We start from the raw sequence: 23,209 nt of genomic DNA, 5'->3' as shown, positions 1-23,209 counted from the left end.
ATTACAAGGAAAACCAAAACCATGCTCTGGGAGGTTGGGGAAGCTCTTCCCCACCTCCCAAGGCAAAAAGAAAATGGGAAATCCATCTGCCGATTACAGCAGAGTGATTTTGTGCAAGTGTGCTCATGACGGAATGGTTCCGTCATGAGCACAATTGCACTTGTGCTCATGATGGAACCATTCCGTCATGAGCATGGAAGGGGATAATGGGAGCTCATCCATAAACAGTATGGTCATAAACATAAATTGTATAAACAAAAATGTATAATCAAACTACATTAGTAACAAATGTACTTACGTTTGTATCTGTATTGTTGCTGACAAGCGAGAATGTTGTTATATGCATTTGTTTTTGCATGTTCGTTTGGCGTTACACTTGTGGTGCAGCAGGGGACCACGTGAGGGACACACGGTAAGGGGCTAGTGGGGCCTATGGAACCAAAGAAAGGACACACAGTCTGATTGCTAGTGTATCGGGACCGGAAGCCACGAGCGACCTCGTCCCCTTTATTTAAAGCCTTCTGGCCACGCCTGGCCAGAAGGTGATACATTGTGTGCGTGTGTTTCCGGGTCTCGGCCGAGACCCGCGAAACACTAGAATGTTACATCCCTCACCAAGTTAGTGTTCAACTTTCTTTTATTAATTTCTTTCTGGCAGAGTCACCACTCAAAGTCCGCTAGTATCCGACTGGGTCTCGGATTCGGTCTCAGGTTGTGAGATCCCCTCCCTCGGGTCAGTAGATGTTCAGACTCTTCTCTCCGGAGAGGTGAGGACATGCTGGTGATCTCCGCACTCTCTTGGGGCTCACACCTGTTGTCAGGTGGACTGGCAATTTCAGATGCGGGCTCTCCAATTATCTCAGGGTTTCCATGTTTCGAAGAGATCCGTTTGAACCACGAGATATTCCGGGTAATTTCTTCTCCCGGCTTCTGGGCTGTCACTGCCGTTCCTGTTGTGGATTTGACTGTCCATGGTTCAACTTCATAAGGGGTCCTGAATTTTCCTCCAGGTCGCCTCGCTCTCACCAGAACTGCGTCACCTGGAGCCAGCACTCTATCTTGCGCCCTTCTCCTGTGGCTTGCTCTTTCATTTGTCCTTCTCCTCCTCTCTTGAGATTCAGCTGGCGAGTAGGGTTCCGAGCGCCAATTTTCTGCTGTTGGTAACAGGTCGCGCCGTGGCCCAGCGAACATTAGCGACCACGGGGACCTTTGGGTGGTGCTGTGGGGAGTGCTTCTGTACTCCCTCAGGAACACCTGTAGCGCCTCCTCCGGATCTGATCCTTCCACCAGTGCAATTCTCAGAGTCTTGTTTACCGTTCTCATGAATCTCTCTGCTTCCCCATTGGCTTGGGGCCATTGGGGCGTAATCCTCCTGTGGATTATTCCTAATCTTTGTAAGAACTCTTTGAACTCATACCCCTGAAACGGGGGCCCGTTGTCCGTTTTGACGACTTGGGGAAGGCCAAACATTGCAAAAATCTTGTTGAGTATTGGTTGTACATTCGCGAAACTGGTGGACTGAGCTACTTCCACCACTGGGTATTTCGTGTAACTGTCAACTACAACTACGGTCACTCTCCCATCGGGGAAACTCCCAAAATCTAGACTGATCCATGACCAGGGCGCTGGGGGTGGTTCTTCCGTTATGATGGTGGCTGGTGCTTCTGGAAGACTGGTGAGTTGGCACGCTCGACAGTTCCTACCTAGTTCATCGACCTTTTCATCCATGTGAGGGAACCACACCTTTTCCCTCATCCGGGCCTTCATCCTCTTCGTTCCTTGATGTCCCTCGTGAGCAAGTGATGTCGCTCGATCTTGAAGCGTCAGTGGGATCACTACTCTCGTGCCTCGCAGTATTAGACCATTGTTCGCTTGGCTGAGTTCATTGTGTACTTTCCAGAACTGGGATAACCTGGTCCTATCTCTTTCGTCCCAGTCACTCACATTTCGCAGAAAGTTCTCCCATGACCCATTCTCCATTGCCACCTTAACCCTGGTGATGACAGCATCTTCTCCATACTGAGCCAGAATCTCTTCAGGTGCCATAGCCTGGGGACACGACAGTCGGGACACCATGTCAACATATTCCTCCGTCTTCACTTCTTGATCGAGGGTTTCACTTGTGTCTTTCTGTGGATGCCGCGACAGAAAGTCCGCTGGGTTCTTGGCTCCTGATCTATAGACTAAATCCATTTGGTAGTGTTGAACCTGGATGGCCCATCGTTCAATCCTTGGCGGAGGATGTGGGGCAGTACCTCTGAACAGGGGTACCAGCGGCTGATGATCCGTAACCATCCTGAAGGGTTGTCCAGTGATATATAAGTGGAAATGGTTGCAGGCCCACTTCACAGCCAACGCTTCCCTCTCTATCTGTGAGTATCTGGACTCAGTTGCAGTGAGCGCCTTACTGGCAAATGCCAACCGTACCCATGTTCCCGGCTCTGCTTCCTGCGACAACAGTGCCCCTAGCCCCACTGGGCTTGCGTCAACTACGATTTCAGTTTTGCGTGCCGTATCAAAGTAGGCCATAGTTGTGCTGTCCAGCAACGCTGCCTTTATCTTGTTGAACGCTTCCTCTTCGGTTGTCGACCACTGCCATGAGTTTTCCTTCTTCGTCAACTTTCTCAGCGGTTCAGCTATAGTGGCTAGTTGGGGGATAAATCGAGCGCAATACTGAGCCATTCCCATGAAGCTCCTCACTTCTGACGCTGTTGTTGGGGCGGGAGCATTCTTGATTGCAATCGACTTCCGCGGGTCCACTTTTACTCCTTCCGTTCCAAACACGTATCCAAAGAATTCTATTGACTGCCTAAAGAATTGGCACTTCTCTTTGTTCAGCGTGACCCCAAATTCAGCTAGTCGTTTCAGCGTAGCTTTGAGCCTTTTGTGATGGTCTTCGCTAGTCTTAGCATGAATGAGAATGTCATCGCTGACATTCAACACTCCACTTAGTCCCGATAGGATCTCTTTGATTGTGTTTTGGAAGATTTCTGCTGCCGACGTGATCCCAAAGTTAAGTCTTTTATACCTCCGTAGGCCCAGATGTGTGGAGAACGTCGTGATGTATCGACTCTCCTCTGCCAGGTTCAATTGGTGGTATCCTGCATTTAGATCCAGTTTGGAAAACCATTGCACCCCATTTAAGTCTGTAAGGATGTCATCCACTGTGGGAGTGAGGTGCCTCTCCCTCTTGATTGCTTTGTTCGGCATTCTCATGTCTATGCATATGCGGATTTTTCCGGGTTGTCGAGGCTTCTCCGCGATCACCATTGGCGACACCCACGGTGTCGGTCCTGTCACCTTTTTCGATCACCCCCTGCTCTTCTAGTTTGACCAGTTCTTGTTCTACCGCAGCCCTGAGATGAAACGGTATCCTCCGATGCCTTAAAGCGATAGGGCGTATGGCCTTGTCTATATGTAGCTTAACAGGCGGTCTCTTGATGGTACCTAGGCCTTGAAACAGTGATGGGAATAACTGAAGGATTTCTTCTGTGTGGAGCAGTTTGACTGCCTGTGCAAATGCAATCAATTTGAGGTCTTCTGCGGTGTGGCTACCAACGAGTAGATCCGCCTCCTTGTCAATAACGTGGAAGGTTGTCATCAACTCCTGATCTTCTGCTTTCACCCGCACCATCATTTTCCCTCTCACCGGCAACGGGGTGTTGCTGCCGTAGGTTAAGATTTGTGCCTTCGATGGTACTAGATGAGGTCTTGGTCGTAGAGCCTTGTAGTGCTGGATGCCCATGACATTGATCGTTGCTCCAGTGTCTATGATCCCTGTCACTGTCGACCCATCAATTTGGATGTGACATTTGGGTTGTGGCCGGCGCCGTCTCTTGAGCTCATTGACGAACGACACGTAATAGCAATCATCTTCGTCATCAGTTGACGAATCCTCCAGCCGGTTAGGGTGACGGGATGGCGTTCTATTTCCTCTCGCCGGGGTCCCGTCTCGTGTATCTTCTAGAGCTAACTGTCGAACTGCTTTGGTAGGTATTTTCCTTCCCTCTGTTCTTTGCCCTCGCAACATGTTCCTTGCTCCCCCTCTGCATACGCTCGCAAAATGGTTATTTCCTCCGCATTTGTCACATGTTTTGCCTCGTGCAGGGCAGCTCTCGCGATTGTGTTCTTCATATCCGCAGGACCCACACTGTGGGCGTCTTTGTGTTCTAGTCGGCCATCTTCCTCTACCTCCGCGGTTGGCGCTCCGGACAGCATCTACTCTTTTGGTCTTGATTGTGACCTCAGAACTTGCTGATGGGTTAATAACTGATTCCATGGCTGCTGCTCGCGTGTCCGACAGCTCATGCGACCGAGCCAGCAGTAGTATTTCATCCAGCGTTATACGGGGTTGCCTCAGAATGAGCGTTCTCAAATGTTTGTTCTTGCACCCCTGAATCAATTGTGCCGTCACCTCTTTCTCTTGGTCATCGTCCTGGCATGTGCTTATTAGTTCCCGTAGTCGGGCATGAAACGCATCCATGGTTTCTCCTTCCCTTTGCCTGGACTGTCTGAATTTGAACCTTTCGAAATGTGGATTTAGTTGTGGATCAAAGTGCGCATTCAGCGCCTGCACTGCGCCATCGTAGTCTGTAGCCGCTCCAGTGTTAGGCAGGTGTAGGAACAATTTGTATAGTTCATCACCTCCGAAATGCAGCAACAGGGACCTCTTTACCTCATTGTCCTTTTCCCGCGTCGCCGTGAAGTAATTATTCAGGTGGCTTAACCACACCCCCCAGCGTGGTGCTGCCGTGCTAGGATCCACTAACGCACTGAATGGGGGAATAGGATTGATCTGAGCATGTGGAGACGGTTGGATCACAACTCCTGGCCCTTGCTGTCCCGCTTGTAGTACTGGGGCTGCTTGTAGTGCTGGGGCTGCGACTTGTTGTGCCCCTCCCCCTGCGCCTGCATCTTGTTGTACCGACATATTTGCTTTGCTGTGCACTGGTCTCCTTATTCAGGGTGCTTGGTACTTCCTCCTGATGCCGCGCTTTCAGCTCCGTCTGCACCTGGTTGTGCTCATGTACTGTGGTCAGCGTTCCCACACAGTCCTGTAGGAATCTATCTCCTGACCGGCACTGGTATAAATGCTTCCCCCACGAAGAGCTTCTTCTTTTTTTTTTTTTCAGTTGCCTTTGCCAAGGCTTATTGGGCTCAACAGCACCACCGCCGTCCGCTCCCTCGCTCCTCTCACTTCCCGCTGCCACTTTAGGAGCGACGTCGCCGTCTCCAGGCCTACACCCGGCCGTTCCTCAGGCTTCCCGAGTGGGGCGGGCCTTAGACACACTGCGCATGCGCGCACCGCAGACTTCACCGGTCGGGCCTTCGTCCAGGCCGCGTCACTCTTCCTCTGCAGCACCGCCCCACAATCCCGGTCCCACACGCAGCACAGCCAACGCTGCTCACCGGAATGTCGGCTCTGGGACGGCACTGCTTGCAGCACCACGACGGACGTTCCACAGCGCCCGGACCTCGCCGCTGCTACACCGCTCCTCACTGGATTCCACAGCTAGGGTGCACGCGCCTCGGCACCCCCTCGTCGCCAATGTGGTGCAGCAGGGGACCACGTGAGGGACACACGGTAAGGGGCTAGTGGGGCCTATGGAACCAAAGAAAGGACACACAGTCTGATTGCTAGTGTATCGGGACCGGAAGCCACGAGCGACCTCGTCCCCTTTATTTAAAGCCTTCTGGCCACGCCTGGCCAGAAGGTGATACATTGTGTGCGTGTGTTTCCGGGTCTCGGCCGAGACCCGCGAAACACTAGAATGTTACAACACTTACAGAAAAACAATCCATCTTACTGTAAGTACATGATGATTGATGTAGTAATAATTCAGGTGGATATCTTATAATTGATACCTTTCAAATCAATGGAATGTCAAAAATCTATATAAAATAAACCTAAACATATTCTTTGCATTTTTGTGGTTTCTGGCAAATTTAATTTAAACTCTTCATTTGACCATGACACAATATAGCGTGATGACATTTCAGGGCAGATTCGTGCACATGTATTAATTTTAATTTCAATGTTAATATATGACTATGGGCCTCATTTATATCTTGGCAGAGAGGGCACCATCGCAACGGCGACGGAGTTCCCTCCCCACCAAGACTACGGTAAGCCTCCATTATCTAAATTCAGGCAGATAACAGTTTGACGACAATAGAGATTACTCTGTCTCCACCATGGTCAGACTCCTCAAACTGCCCTATGGAATAAAGTAATAAATTAACTTTGAGTGCAGCTTCGTCATGCTTGAGAGAGTTGTCCTGCAAAGTTAAAATCCATGGGAAATAACCACTGCGACAGCAGTTCCTGTCAATGGTGGGCATAATTTGGTATGCAGCACCTTCCTCAGTCACCTTCCACCGTCCTGCTCCAAGCAGAAGCGGCCGCTCCCCTCACCTCCCCCTCCTGCTGGTATCGTATGCGTGACTGATATTGTGCAGCGCTCGAGAACGGTGCTCATTTGGACTCCTGGCACTTTAATTTTAATTAAGTCTGTGCAGCGCTCGTGTCCTGTGCTCATTTGTACTCCAGGCACTATTCTTATAATTGACTCTGTGCAGCGCACGTGACCTGTGCGCTTTAGTGCCTCATTTGTACTCCAGGCACTATTCTTATAATTGACTCTGTGCAGCGCACGTGACCTGTGCGCTTTAGTGCCTCTGCAACTGCTTTAATTAATTATTTCACGCAGCGCTCAATAACGCTACTTGCCTCGCATTTGTTTCTGCTAGCGCTTTTATTGTTGTGCACCTCGAGATTGTTGTCGGAGCTTTGCTGATTAGTCTGTTTACTGTGCAGCCATTTTGTTGGACCCCTTGCAGACCCTCCCTGCACCTAGATCCCGCCTCCCAGCTGACCCTCCCACGCTCCGCCCCTCCACTCTCCATTTATGTCAGATGTCCCAACGCGCAGCGTCCACGCGCTACGGCCGCGCCGAAGGTGCGCCAAAGGTAAGCCCGTCTACGCCCGTCCGCGCCAAGACCGCGCCCAGCGCCAGACCCCCTGGCCCTCGCCGCTCCCAACCCTCTAGAGTCACATACGACGCCGCTACTCTCCTCGCCCTCAACCCCGGACGCACCCCACTATGCTGCGAAGCCACCCCTGGACGTACCCACGGCCCATTCTCCTGCCTCTCCTGTAAGTTCAACTGCTTCAGGACCCTGACCAAACACACTTCCTCCACACACAGCTCCGAACCCAACAACTTGAAGTGCATCCTACTGAACACCCGCTCGGTCCACAGACATGCAACTGAACTCTGGGACCTAATTGACACTGCGTCACCTGACATCGCCTTCCTTACCAAAACATGGATGAACGCATCTTCTGCCCCCGACATCGCCATAGCCATACCGGACACTTACAAGATCATTCGAAAAGACCGCACCGATCAAACTGGAGGAGGCATCGCCATCGTCCATAGAAACACCATCAAAATTACAACCAGCTCTGACGTCAATCTTGCAACCGCCGAACACCTCCACTTTCAGATCCACACCGACCCCAGGACCACACTTAGAGGAACCCTCATTTACAGGCCCCCAGGCACCCGATCTCAATTCAGCGACGACATCGCTGACTTCGTCAGCCCGCACGCCCTCGCCTCCGAGAACTACATTCTTCTAGGAGACCTCAACTACCACCTTGACAACATTCTCGACAACAACACCACCACCCTTCTGGACAACCTGTCCAATCTCGGACTCAAACAACTTGTTGACACCCCCACTCACATAGCCAGACACACGCTTGACCCTATCTTCACCTCCAGCAAGCACATCTCCTTCGATCACACTACAGCTCTCCACTGGACGGATCAAAGCTGTGTTCACTTCAGCTACAAAACAACCCTGACCCACAACCGTCCACAACCCATTCCCCGAAGAAAATGGAACAAAATCACCACCGACCAACTCCTCGCATCACTCAGTCAAAACACTCCCACCCTAGCAACGGACCCAGACCTAGCGGCCACCAACCTCAGGCAATGGATTACCCACAGTGCGGACGAACTAGCACCCCTGAAAAAACACCAGCCGAAATCATCCAGCAAAAAAGCTCCCTGGTTCAATGATGACCTTAAAAAATCCAAGAAGACATGCCGCACCCTGGAGAAGAATTGGAGAAAAGAACCAACCTCAGACAACATGGCCTCCCTCAAGACAGCCACCCGCAAACACCACCAACTGATTCGATCCGCCAAGAAATCAGCATTTAAGGACCGTCTCGACAACAATTCTCATAACAGCAAGGAACTCTTCAATATCATCAAAGAATTCACCAACCCTCCCGCAGCATCCAACGACATCACTAACTCCCAAGACCTCTGCGATGCGCTATCCTCCTTCTTCTACAACAAAATTGCCGACATCCACAACAGCTTCAAGAATACTCCCAATGACCAACTCACCCCACCCCCTGCAGATCCCACCCCTCCAACTAACTACCTCAACTCCTGGAACCCAATCACCATTGAAGACACCATTCGCCTCATGAACTCAATCCACTCTGGCTCACCTTCTGACCCCTGTCCCCACTACATCTTCAACAAAGCTGACTCCATCATCGCTCCCCAACTCCGCGATGTCATCAACTGCTCCTTCAACTCCGCCACCTTTCCAGAAAAATGGAAACACGCCGAACTCAGCGCCCTTCTGAAAAAACCAACAGCAGACCCCTCAGATCTGAAAAACTACCGACCCATTTCCCTCCTCCCTTTCCCGGCCAAGGTCATCGAGAAAGCCGTCAATAGCCAACTCGCAGCCTTCCTTGAATCCAACAACTCCCTGGATCCCTCACAGAACGGCTTTCGAGCCAAACACAGCACCGAAACCGCCCTCATTGCGGCGACCGACGACATCCGAGCACTCCTGGACAGCGGTGAAACAGTGGCCCTCATCCTACTCGACCTCTCCGCCGCCTTCGACACTGTCTGTCACAACACCCTCATACAACGCCTCAACAACATCGGCATACAAGGAAAAGCCTTGGACTGGATCATCTCGTTCCTTGCCGGGAGAACCCAAAGAGTCCGACTCCCCCCTTTCTACTCAGAGCCCACCGAAGTCATCTGCGGCGTACCTCAAGGCTCCTCACTCAGTCCCACCCTCTTCAACGTGTACATGAGTCCCCTCGCATCCATCGCACGTCAACACAACCTCAACATCATCTCCTACGCCGACGACACCCAGCTAATCCTTTCCCTCACTAAAGACCCCAACACCGCCAAAAACAACCTTCACGAAGATATAAAAGAAGTAGCCGAATGGATGAAACAGAGCCGCTTAAAACTCAACTCAGACAAAACGGAGGTGCTCATCCTAGGATCCTCCCCCTCAGCTTGGGACGACTCCTGGTGGCCTTCCGCTTTGGGATCTGCGCCCACACCCACAGACCATGCACGTAACCTTGGCTTCATTCTAGACTCCTCCCTCTCAATGTCCAGACAAGTCAACGCCGTATCGTCCTCTTGCTTCAACGTCCTTCGCATTCTCAAAAAGATCTTCCGCTGGATCCCCCTCGAAACAAGAAAGACTGTCACCCATGCACTGGTCACGAGTCGACTGGACTATGGCAACACACTCTACGCCGGAATTACAACAAAATGGCAGAAAAAACTCCAGCGCATCCAAAACGCATCAGCGAGACTCATATTAGACATCCCGCACCAAGAGCACATCACAGGTCACTTAAAAAACCTCCACTGGCTTCCCGTCAACAAAAGAATTACTTTCCGCCTTCTCACCCACGCACACAAGGCCCTTTATAATCTTGGACCCGAATGCCTCAACACCCGACTGTCCTTCTACTATCCCACCCGACAACTAAGATCATCCAACCAAGCCCTCGCCGCAGTCCCGCGCATCCGAAAAACCACCATGGGTGGCAGATCCTTCTCCTTCCTGGCTGCCAAGACCTGGAACTCACTCCCCACCCACCTCCGCCTTACTCAGAATCACATCTCCTTCAGAAAAGAACTGAAAACATGGTTATTCGATAAACAATAAACCCCTCCCTCCAGCGCCTTGAGACCCTCTGGGTGAGTAGTGCGCTTTATAAATACATGAACTTGAACTTGAACTCAGGGAGATGGAGTCATTTACTCTGTTTACCTGGTGGAGGACGAGCCATCTGCCAAGTTATAAGTCAGGCCCTATGTCATGGAAACCCACTTCAACATAGTACTAGTGCCTTCAAACGTTTTTGTTTTTCGTTTCTAATCATGGCCTATGTTTTACAAAGTGATGGAGTAGGCCATTATTTTCTAAGTAATTATAAACCATTTTGTTTCATGTATATGTTTTTGGCATTACAAAATGTCAGGGTATATAAGGACACAAATAAATATGGGTATGGTCATACTTTAATTGCAGTTTAAAAGAATGTTTGACTGGCAAAATCAAACAGATGCTAAGTAGAATAAAATAATTTTCCACAGCAAATTTACCCCTTGACTCGGCTAATGCCATGTCATTAAACTTATATCTAATTCGGACAGCATTCACTGTTAAATGTTCAAAAAATGTGACTGTGAATGTTTCCATTTCTATCACTGTTACAGCAGTTGTACGTGTATACCACATAGCATATCCTTATAAAGTTCTGGGCCTCTATGCCCACAACAATGTTCTATCAAATATGTATATTTCCTCATTTATGGGACTGGACTATATTAGTTTCAAAATATAGAACTAATAATTGTTAAAAACGTTTTGACGAAGCCACAAACAATATATATGCATATATGTGTAGTATAATTTTATAAGAATCCCTGTAACATTGTAACATACATTGGCTTGTACTTTAAAAATGTGGGATGCAAAGGGTACATTTCTAATTGTCATAGTTTCTGAAAGCATGGTTGTTTATATTATTGGCACACTTTTCAATATATTGTTGATCATTGCTTAATTAATTAATTGATATCAAATAATATGATAGCTATATAAAAACATTACATTTAGCTAATGTAGAAGCCTGATCATTTTGCACAAATCAGACATATTGATGTGGGGCTTGTACAAATGCCGATCATATCTAACTCTCAGCTGGACCATACAGCGGGCTGTTTTTGGTCAGGGTCCCCTCTACAAGGATGTCCATTTCTTCCTCTGTGATTTTGGGGGCCCGTCACCTTTACCATCAGCTATGGTGGATCTTAGCAGAAGTAAATGAGAAAATGGTGAAGAGGTCTGCTACACTTGAAAGCTAGAAAGAAGTGTCAAAATGGCCCTCAAAAAAACAAGTACACCAATATACTTCATGGGTTTGACGTATTCTGTCAATCATGTCCCGTTTTAACCAATGCGGGAGGGTGTGCACCCAAAAAGGTAGTCACAGGCTACACTTATTAATCTATTGTCTATGAATGATAAGTTAGTCATCCTCTATGTTACGTCTGCCAACATGAATCTACATTGTTAGGCTTGGTTATGCCTGACAGCATGGAGGAGAGGTATTCGAAATTTGACACAAGCATCTTCTGTCCCTGTCATTGCTGCCGTCAAAATCAACTAGAACTTTTTCCATAAAAAATATGGGCGTAAACCATCCATAGCATACCATACCTTGAGGGACCTAAACCTAAAACATAATGCAAATGGGGGGAGGTCAAGATGGCAGTTGGGTAGGACGTCTTTCCTCCCGTCTCCTCAACTGGCCCGGCCGTAAAACCTGCTCTGGAGAGCCTGCAGACCCCTTCCAAGTCTGCTGAGGAGCTGCTGAGCGGGACTCGTCTTCTTTGTCCTGGCTGCCCGTGATCCGGAGGTAAGATAACACCGAAGCAGGCTCCCGGGAGCCGAGGGGAAAGCAGCAAGATGTGGCCAATGCAGGAGGCGGGTTGATGCCATGAGGCCTGGCGAGAGTGTGTTTCCACCGAGGGGGAATAGTGATGGCCTTCCGAGTGCTGTGAGAAGCAGAAGCGGCATGTTCAGAGGCTGCTGGTGCACCCACAAAGGACCGGGGCAGACACTGAGGCACGGGGGCAGGTCCGGCCCGTGGAGCCGCACTGAGATGTGGTCGGGGAGATGACTGGGTGGTCTTGTCCTGGCCACCCCCTGGTGCATTGGAGAGCCTCAGACCCAGCCTAGCTGAATACTACCGGCCCTAAGAGGTGCTGTCTAGTCCCCTGCCATGGGGGCGAGAGATGGAGTGAGCTGAGAGGGGTTAGAGCCCTCTCAATGGAGCAGGCCCAGTACAGGATGGCAGGAGAGCCCCACCAGTTACTGCAGAGGTAGCCACTGGCAGTAGCCAGTCAGGAGCCCAGGTGAGGATGAGGACAGAGCCTGTGCAGCCATCATGTTGTGGCCCCCTAGGAGGGACACAGGGAAACAGTTTGAGTGGCTCTACCCACCACTTCGGGCCGGATTGGAATGACTTTACCCGAAGGGGCACGTTCGCTGACCCAGGGGCTCTGAAGGGGACAATGAGAATATATTAGGGCATAAACCCCTAGCTGGGATTGCTAAAAACCTGGCCTGGGGGTTCTGGACCTGCTCCTCCACTGCACCACTGCACGAGACCTGAGTGGAGAACCCGCTGGGAAGGGGGCCCCAGAGTTGCTGGGTCTCCATATGGCTCTATTCAAAGAGGAAATAGTGACTAGCCGCAACAAGAAAGACTGCTCCATAAAAAGACATGCTCTCTGAATCTGGCAAGGGCTCCATTTGGGACTCCCCAAAAACTTTAGACGTGCTGCAGTCCCAGGCCAGGCAGGGAGGGGAAGGAACCAGTCACTTGCTTCTTCATCGAATCGCTTTTCTTGTTTCTTGAAGAAGATTTGCAGTCAGTTAAAAAAAGACCTGTCGCAGGACATCAAGGAAATCAGAAGCGATCCCAACGTAGTTGGTGACCGGGAACCAACCTTGGAGGAACAAGGAAATTACTGTGACGAAGAACTTGAATCTCTACAGCAGCAGATAATCCACCTTTGCGATCAACAGTTGGACCTCCAAGCTCACGCAGAAGATCTGGAGAATAGATCCCGCCGGAATAATATCTGCATAAGTGGTGCGGCAACAAAATCAGGAGAAGAGGACATCTTTGTATTTGCTAGGGACTTCTTCCGCCATATCTTAGAAGTAGACCCGGACACTGTTATCAAAATAGACCATGCCTACAGGGTTGGGAGACCACGTCCCAATGGGACCCCCGCCACCGGACATATTAGTATACCTCAAAGTCTTTCAGGTAAAAGAGGAAATCCTCCACAAAGCAATAGAGAAACACCCTCTCCACATCAGAGATCAATCACCAGTGCTATTCCAAGACCTCTCCCTAATTACCCTGCAGCGAAGACGAGAGTTTAGACCAATCACACATACCTACGGAGTAAGGGAGTGGCATACTCCTGGGGTCGCCCTTTCCACATTGTCTTCTGTTTAGAAGGGAAGCTTTATAAAAGGAGATCCTTGACTGAAACTTGTCAAATTTTGGCTATTGACTCTCAACAGGGGGATGGCTTGCCCAGGCCCTTCTCCCCCCGCCTACGACGACAAAGACCTCAAAGGAAGAACCACTGGTTGGGAGAGGTATGACCTGCCCAAACCCCACCGAAATAGCAGAGGGTAAAAAGGCTGCACTGCAGTCAATCCCTGACGTCTTGGCCCAGACTAGCGCTCCGTGGAGGAAATGGTACACTTTCTACTAACAAGTTGACTGGGGGTGGGTGTGGGGCCCTTAATCTTTAACTCCCAGTACTGAAACATCTGCCCCTTTTGGGACCGACTTTTCACATATTTTATTATATTAGAAGTTTTATGTTGGGTCGTTTTGTTGGGGTATTGTATGTTTTCGCTGAGAACCACCCAATCACATACAAGATGCCACGTCAGGACACCATCCTGGAGGTTAATCTGCCCCTTGTGATCCGCACTCTTTAGAATTAGATTCACACCTATGGTATAACCTCCATGCCAATTGCCGCCACTAAGGTACTCACTCTAAACGTGACGGGCCTCAACAGCCCCATCAAATGCATTGTGGTACTTTCCCTTCTTGACAACTCTGGAGCAGACATATGCTTACTTCAGCAGACACATCTCTTTCCCAAGGATTACCACTGCATGCGTTCTTGTGTGTTCCCACATCAGTTTTTCTCCTCCGTCTCTACAAAGAAGGCTGGAGTGGCAATTTTGGTAGCGCACTCCTTCAAGGGGAAAGTTGGGCATAAAGGGATGGAGATAAAGGGCAGACTCCTTACTTATCATTTCACAATAGGAGTCCGACCCGTTATAGTGGGGTCTATATATGCACCAAACGAGGGACAAGAAGCTTTCCTCCATACAGCACTGGAGGACGCTCTCGGTAGCAGATGAGAGAGAGGTGTTAGTTGGGGACGACCTGAACCTGGTTTTGGACACAGACATTGATAGGTCAGCACAAAAACAGAGTCAATCTGGGGTAATGTCTGGGAGTGGGATAGAATGGATGAGAGATCTACGACTGCATGAGCTGTGGAGAGAGTCCCACCCATACACACGCAACTATACCTTCTACTCGCATACACACAAAACTTACACCAGACTGGACTACCTCCTAGGCACGAGGAACATACAATTCCTCCATACCAAATCCGAGATCCTCCCAGTGTCGTTCTCGGACCACTTAGCTATCTCCCCCACACTATGCAACCCAGTAGAGACCCCGCCAGGTTGCCAATGGAGACTACGTGGCATGTTGCTACATCGGCCCGCTGTAGTTTCCCAAATACAAAACTCTATCACCACATATCTCACCTTGAATGATACACAAGACGTTTCTATAGTGACACTCTGGGAAGCCCTTAAAGCAGTTATTAGAGGGGAATAAATAGCTTTATCTATCCACGGTGGATAATAAGCTGCGGAAGCAAATGAGAGACGACCTTTCTTCCCAGGTTAGGGAGCAAGAGCTCATCCACCATCGAGCCGGAGAAGTGAGGATCTGGCGGTAATTGACAACACTTTGATCACAGCTTGCCAGTCTAGACTTAGACCGGGTGGAACACGCGGCACTACATCTTTGCCACTCTTACTATGTGGGAGTGACAAGTCTCCTTGCTAATAGACTCCACCACAAAGGCATACGTCATGTGTTCATTTATTACACATCCACGAAAAAGGACACATCACTAAAGATTAGGACATAGCTGATGCCTTTCTAGGTTTTACAAGCACCAATACAAAGACCAAACTCAGTTATAAGTGACACCTACTTACAGTCAGCACAGACTTTGTGACTCGCACCAGACCAAATAGAGGCTCTAGGGGTCGATATTTGGCTGGAGGAGGTAATTTCAGCCATCTCCAGCCTTGAGAAGGCAAAGACACCAGGGTCAGACAGATTCTCCTCGATTTTCTATAAAACCTTTTGTCAAGTCCTTGCTCCCATCCTTGCTAGACTATTTAACTCCTTTGCAGCCCCTGGGGGACACCCCACTCAATGATCGCAGCATCTATTATTACCCAACCCAGGCAAAGATAATCATCAGTGCTGCTTATTTCGGCCAATCTTGCTGCTGATCGTGGACCTAAATTTGTTCATGGGCATCCTAGCGAGTCGTCTCAATTCCTACATGCCCTCGTTAGTCGACCCTGACCAGGTCGGGTTCATCCCTCAGAAGCAGGCTGGTGATAATACTAAGCGTATCCTACATATGACAGAAAAAGAGCCACAAGCTCAAAGTGCAAAAAACACAGTTGATGGACAGAATGTAGAACAATGTCATACATTCACCCCAGTACAAGGATCTGGGCCTAAATCCATCGTTTTTTTGCACTCCACACCACCCTGGGTTAGACACTGGCTATATGCAAATCAGCTCTGACCCTGTGCCTGATGGGAACAGTCCAGTCCGAACTACCAAGCCATGTCTTTCCCAGACCGGAATCAAGCATCCAAGGACCGGTTTCTGGCTATCAGCCTTCATCAGCCTGGATAGCTTGACTCCAGTGGTGTGGAGAGCCTGGGACTCACGTCTGAGCATCCCCAGCACACTCAGGGTGAAATTGCAAAAAACACAGTTGATGGACAGAATGTAGAACAATGTCATACATTCACCCCAGTACAAGGATCTGGGCCTAAATCCATCGTTTTTTTGCACTCCACACCACCCTGGGTTAGACACTGGCTATATGCAAATCAGCTCTGACCCTGTGCCTGATGGGAACAGTCCAGTCCGAACTACCAAGCCATGTCTTTCCCAGACCGGAATCAAGCATCCAAGGACCGGTTTCTGGCTATCAGCCTTCATCAGCCTGGATAGCTTGACTCCAGTGGTGAGGAGAGCCTGGGACTCACGTCTGAGCATCCCCAGCACACTCAGGGTGAAATTGCAAAAAACACAGTTGATGGACAGAATGTAGAACAATGTCATACATTCACCCCAGTACAAGGATCTGGGCCTAAATCCATCGTTTTTTTGCACTCCACACCACCCTGGGTTAGACACTGGCTATATGCAAATCAGCTCTGACCCTGTGCCTCATGGGAACAGTCCAGTCCGAACTACCAAGCCATGTCTTTCCCAGACCGGAATCAAGCATCCAAGGACCGGTTTCTGGCTATCAGCCTTCATCAGCCTGGATAGCTTGACTCCAGTGGTGTGGAGAGCCTGGGACTCACGTCTGAGCATCCCCAGCACACTCAGGGTGAAATTGCAAAAAACACAGTTGATGGACAGAATGTAGAACAATGTCATACATTCACCCCAGTACAAGGATCTGGGCCTAAATCCATCGTTTTTTTGCACTCCACACCACCCTGGGTTAGACACTGGCTATATGCAAATCAGCTCTGACCCTGTGCCTCATGGGAACAGTCCAGTCCGAACTACCAAGCCATGTCTTTCCCAGACCGGAATCAAGCATCCAAGGACCGGTTTCTGGCTATCAGCCTGGATAGCTTGACTCCAGTGGTGTGGAGAGCCTGGGACTCACGTCTGAGCATCCCCAGCACACTCAGGGTGAAATTGCAAAAAACACAGTTGATGGACAGAATGTAGAACAATGTCATACATTCACCCCAGTACAAGGATCTGGGCCTAAATCCATCGTTTTTTTGCACTCCACACCACCCTGGGTTAGACACTGGCTATATGCAAATCAGCTCTGACCCTGTGCCTCATGGGAACAGTCCAGTCCGAACTACCAAGCCATGTCTTTCCCAGACCGGAATCAAGCATCCAAGGACCGGTTTCTGGCTATTAGCCTTCATCAGCCTGGATAGCTTGACTCCAGTGGTGTGGAGAGCCTGGGACTCACGTCTGAGCATCGCCAGCACACTCAGGGTGAAATTGCAAAAAACACAGTTGATGGACAGAATGTAGAACAATGTCATACATTCACCCCAGTACAAGGATCTGGGCCTAAATCCATCGTTTTTTTGCACTCCACACCACCCTGGGTTAGACACTGGCTATATGCAAATCAGCTCTGACCCTGTGCCTCATGGGAACAGTCCAGTCCGAACTACCAAGCCATGTCTTTCCCAGACCGGAATCAAGCTTCCGTTCTGGGAAGGACATGGCTTGTGTAGTTCGGACTGGACTGTTCCCATGGGGCACAGGGTCAGCGCTGATTTGCATATCGCCATTGTCTAACCCAGGGTGGTGTGGAGTGGAAAAACTATGGATTTGGGCCCAGATCTTTGGACTGGGGTGAATGTGTGACATTGATCCACATTCTGTCCATCACTGTTGTGTTTGCAATTACCGCTCTAAGTGTACTGGGGATGCTCAGACGTGAGTCCCAGGCACTCCACACCACTGGAATCAAGCTAGCCGGGCTGATGAGAGGTGTTACCTCGAAACCGGGCCGGTCCTCGGATGCTTGTTTCCGTTCTGGGAAGGACATGGCTTTTGTAGTTCGGACTGGACTGTTCCCATGGGGCACAGGGTCAGCGCTGATTTGCATATCGCCATTGTCTAACCCAGGGTGGTGTGGAGTGGAAAAACGATGGATTTGGTCCCAGATCTTTGGACTGGGGTGAATGTGTGACATTGATCCACATTCTGTCCATCACTGTTGTGTTTGCAATTACCACAAGCTCAAAGTGAGCTTATGCTGTTAACAATGGACACAGAAAAGGCCTTTGACAGAGTTCACTGGCCATTCCTGGAATGGGTTCTTACTCACTTTGGCCTCAAAGAGAAATTCAAAACAGGTATCCCAAATTGTTACCACTCGCCTACAGCGGCAGTTAGGGTCAACGGCCACACCTATGCTCCCTTTGTAATTAATAGGGGTACACGTCAAGGGGGCCCACTATCATCTTTTTTGTTTGCCTTATATATGGAGCTATTGGCCCAGAGGATTTGAGATATCCCCCTGATCACTGGGGCAGTTTTCGGGGGTGAACAACATACCATCAGCCTGTTTGCCGATGATGTGCTGATGACACAAGACCACCCGACTAGCATCCTACCGGCATTCCTGAATGAATTACACGACAATGGCCTGGCGTCTGTATTACGTGTTAATGTGCAGAAGTCTCAGGCCCTGAACCTTTCCTTACCTCCAGAGTTTGTGGAAACCTCAAAACAGAACACCCCCTTCAGTGGTCGAACACCAGACTTCCATACCTGTGAATGAAGGTAGTGCCCACGCTTCAGCTGACCTCCTCGATAAATTATCAATCCCTATTTAGACAAGTCAGGAATTAACTGAGCCGATAGAATCATTTACAAATATCCTGGCTGGGCTGAATCGCGGCAATAAAAATGACCATCCTCCCCCGGATCCTCTACCTATTCTACAATCGCCCGATGGCTCAGCCAAAAGGTATGCTTACCAAACTACAATCAGAGATAACGCAATACATCGCGATGGGGAAGACACCCTGCATGAGAAAGGAACTCATTTACCTCCCACCCCAGCTGGGGGGACTGGGCATACCACACCTACACTCTTACCACAGAACGGCCCAAATGAGATACTTAGTGGAATGGTACCAACCGGAATTGTAAAAACATTGGCTATTCCAAGACAGGGCAGTGGCAGGTACATCCCTTTGGAAGGTTCCTTTCCTAACCCGGGCACAAAGGCCCCCAAAACTGTACCGCTCCCCAATCACGCGAGCACCAATGGAGGCTTGGATTCAAACTAGTGCTAGGTGTCGCCTTACGACCTATCCCTTCCCTATCATGCTGCGGTTGGACAACCCTGATTTTACCCCCGGAAATGACCCAAATGCATTCACACAAAGGAGACGAACCGAGTGTCACTCAATGGGCAATATGTTTGACGAGAAGAGTATCCTCCCGTTCCACCAACTGCACGCGGACTTTAACATCCCAGAATCCGCAAGACTCCCTCACTTTCACCTCCGCCATTGGCTACTGCACCATCATAACAAGGCCAATGTGCATAGGCGACTCACATCAAAATAAGAAATGGCTGCTTGCCAAAACATCTGCAACACGGCTCACATCAGACATATATTCTTTTCTGATAGAAACAATAGGCACATGTATAGGGCGGGGCAACATTTATTTTTAATTTAATTTAATTTTATTACATAAATGGTAGTGAGATTTGTGAAGACAGCTGAGAGATCAAGATTGGTCAGACATTTACTATAAGGCCAGACACACAGCATGTAACATATCACATACTGAAATTCTTACCAAGGTCTCCACGTATTGGTACTACTATCCCTCCCAACTGCACCAAATGAGCTCCAACCGCAGCGCTGACTGCTGGAGAGGCTGCAGAGCACAGGGTCCCCATGTGCATTTTCTTTGGGATTGCCCACGGCTTCAGTCCTACTGGACACTGATACTGGACGAAATAGACTCACATCTTCACACACAGCTCTCAAGATTCCCTGCATTCACCTTGCTAGGCATTCCCAATCCCCTAACCTATCCCCTTAAATCTAGGTGCGGCAGACAAATAGGCCTTGCCCTAGGAGCGGCAACGCAGAACATTCTGCGTGAGATGGTTACTCCGTCTATTGCACATCCTGATAATGGAGAAAATCTTGCTAACACTCACCGGCCAAGGAGCATCCTTAGGGAAACTGTGGGGCCCCTTTTTATCGGTCCTAGCTCAAAAATGTCAAGAATTGACATGCCCATAATATTTACGCCTCCTGTGACTGACGGAGACGGAGGGAGGTCACAGCCCAGAGGCAACCTTGTAATGTGGTTCAGAAACAAGCAACAACATATATCAAAAGCAAAAAAAGGTGGAATGGACTATTGTTGGGGTAGTATTATTGTCCTTGTTAAATCTTTTTATTTTAGTTGGAAATATGATGTTGTTAATTCACTTTTGGGCTTCGCCCCCTGTACAAGTTGCAATTGTATTGTGCTCAATAGTACATCATGATAAATGTTAATAAAGAAATATGAAAATAAAAATAATGCAAATAGAAAAAAATTACAAACATTAAAAAACAAGTTTACCTAATAATCATGTTTAAAAAACTATTTTTTTTACAGTGGTAAACAATACAAATCTGCACAATCAATACTGATTTACAATAAATACCTAAATGTGATATTAGATTTATAATCATGTTTTTAAATAAGTAGTTTGCAAAACTGAATAGAAAATAATATATCTTAAAATAAAAAAGCTCAAGTAGATGTAAAATTAATTTAAATATTGTATGTATTCATGTTTTTGCAAGAACAATTTAGTTTTTTCATCATTATTATCCAATACCAATGTGTTTAAAAAACAATATTTATATATTGCACTTATTTTCAGAAAGGTCCATTAGTTCATTTTACTCCACCAGTACAAGGAACATTACAAAGAGGGCAACGTCAAGAAAGAGTCTACAAAGCACTTCCTCATCTGGAAACAATGGAGGAACATTATTAAGAAAAATAGGCTGAACCTTGACAGAATTCAAGCCTCTGTGCTACAATTTCAATCAAAAATGTTGCCGGACATTAGAAATCCAACAACCATCCTACCTATGGTGAAGTAAGTGTTAGATTTCTGTGCGACTGGCTTTTTCCAGTACAATGGGATGTTGCAGACAACTTTTTGTACCGTCCTAATCCTAGTTTTGGATGTTATGCTGAGACCTTTGGATAACTGCATTCAATTTCCTATAGATTATGTTACACTAAACAATGTCAGGGCTGATGTCTATGGTTTTGGAGGCATATCACATATTGTTGGTGCCATAGATAGAGCTCATGTTGTATTGGTGCCAGCTCATGACTGTGAACAAGTGTACCACAATAGGAAGCATTTCCACTCCATCAAGGTGCTATTGGGTTGCATACCAGATCTCTACATCACTAGTGTGTGTAAGATTTCTTGGCTCAACCCATGGCTCAATAGTGCTGTGCAACAGCTGCATACTGCAAAAAACAGCAGACCTTACAGCAATGAGGATCTTGCTTGTTTGTAAGTGTTAACATTAGTGTTACAGATATATTTTTAGCTCAAATATTAACGTTCAGATATACTTAAAGTTATGTTTCTATTCTGATTTATTGTTTTCAGGGGACTATGGGACTCAGTTTATCCTAGCCACCATGGCTTTTGACATCAACAGTGCCATGGATGCCCTCTTCTATGGGGCCTATATGCAAAACAAAAGGGGCCTGTGGACTGGAATTTTGGGATCATGAAGGCCCACTTACGGTCTTTCGACAAGTCTGGAGGGGTCCTCCTCTAATCTCTGAGAAAGATCTGCAAAACTGTTGTTTTGTATGCTGCACAACATTGCCCTGCAGAGGAATGGCCCGTTCATCCCTGATGAAACTATCAGCGGGAATGCCAGGGTGAAGCTTGTGCAATGTGCCAGCAAAATGTCAGTGATAAAGATAAAGGCAGTGATTTCATGCATCTGATGGTAAGGTCATTGAAGTACAATGTATAAGTAAACAATTGACATATTCTATTTTACAATGTACACTACTAAAGCTATACTTCTTTGGGGATTATTTAGGAATTATTTTTGTAAATAATTTTAAAACATTGTATTTCCATTGGCATAAAAGTACTTTACAAAATATTTGAAATGTTTTATATATCAAGATGGACTTGCCCTCACATACGGACTGAATGCTCAATATGACTTTGGCTTCACAATAGGTAGGGGTTTGGCCATTATCAACAACCACCCTGGACCTCACAACTACACAACTATATACTGTAAACAACAAAAGGTGGTTGTAAAGTTCATACATGCTTTTACTTCAGCATATAGGACATTTATTTAATATTTAATAAACGTAGCCTCTGATTCATTTGGTACATAAAATTCATACCTATTCAAAACATTGACATTAATACAAGAAAGAAAGAGAAAACCAATTTCACATGGAAATTTGTCTAAAAACATTGTGCTCAAAGTGGAACCAATTATGTCCTCAAATGTGAACAATAAATTAAGGAAAACACACAAAAAGGTCTGTAACAATTCAGTGTTCGCCAGTTCTGTAGTGGAAAAAACCAGAGTGAAATATTCTCAACTATCGCTTTTGGAATACTGTGGGAGGTCCAGAGAAATCTAATGTGGGCTTCAATACAATGTAGTTGTAAGTCAAACTTACTTAGGGGTCGATTCCGATCCCGTAAAAAGCGCTCCGAATCGTCGTATGGAGCATTTTTTTCCGTACGAATCGTACCCGTAACCGTCCCCGTACGAACGACGTAGTACGATCCACACCCGATGCAGCTATCCGTACGAATCGTACCAGGGACCGTACAATGAAATTCCCGTACGAATCGCCCTCGGAAGCCGCTGTACACGACGTTTATACGGTTCGCGGCTGCTTTTTACGACCCGGCAAGTACGATCCGTGTTGTGTACGCTCCGTATGACCCTTTTTCTACGGGAGCTGGAAACTGTCGTACAGTCAGAGTTCGCCCCGAAACAGGTACGGAACGGCCCCCCCATGGGTACGGCGCGTACACCCCATGTACGCAGGTGTACGGCACGTACCCCCATGATCGCAGGGGTACGGCACGTACCCCCCATGATCGCAAGTGTACGGCACGTACCCCTGCAATCATGGGGTGTGCGCGCCGTATGGTGTGTAGGTGATCGTGCACTTTTCCTCACGAATCGCCCTTACCTGACTTGGACCATACGAATCGCGTCCGGGTAGCCCGATCGGTATCGTAATTGTCCGGTCGTACGGCGTCCGTACGAGTTGTACGGAAACGGCTCCGGATGCGAGTCGTACGGACGGTGATTTTTAACGGATCGGAATCGACCCCTTAGAGTCCTCCACATTGA

General features: G+C 48.2%; 1 protein-coding gene across 3 annotated transcripts in view; it reads left to right on the top strand.

Annotated features, from left to right (window-relative positions):
* Positions 1-23,209, top strand: part of LOC144819003 (lecithin retinol acyltransferase-like) — a 1,051,137-nt gene that overhangs the window by 581,225 nt on the left and 446,703 nt on the right. For 2 of the 3 annotated variants that reach the window (XR_013607191.1, XR_013607192.1), the window contains exons 4-5: positions 20,713-20,934; positions 21,466-21,817. The exons of the other annotated variant lie outside the window; for it this stretch is intronic. The gene's annotated coding sequence lies outside the window, so the exon portion shown is untranslated. The remainder of the gene's footprint in view (positions 1-20,712; positions 20,935-21,465; positions 21,818-23,209) is intronic. 3 annotated transcript variants of the gene reach the window in all.

The sequence above is a fragment of the Lissotriton helveticus genome, chromosome 2_1 (assembly GCF_964261635.1).
Source record: "Lissotriton helveticus chromosome 2_1, aLisHel1.1, whole genome shotgun sequence".
NCBI lineage: Eukaryota > Metazoa > Chordata > Amphibia > Caudata > Salamandridae > Lissotriton > Lissotriton helveticus.
This window is presented reverse-complemented; position numbering and strand designations above follow the sequence as displayed.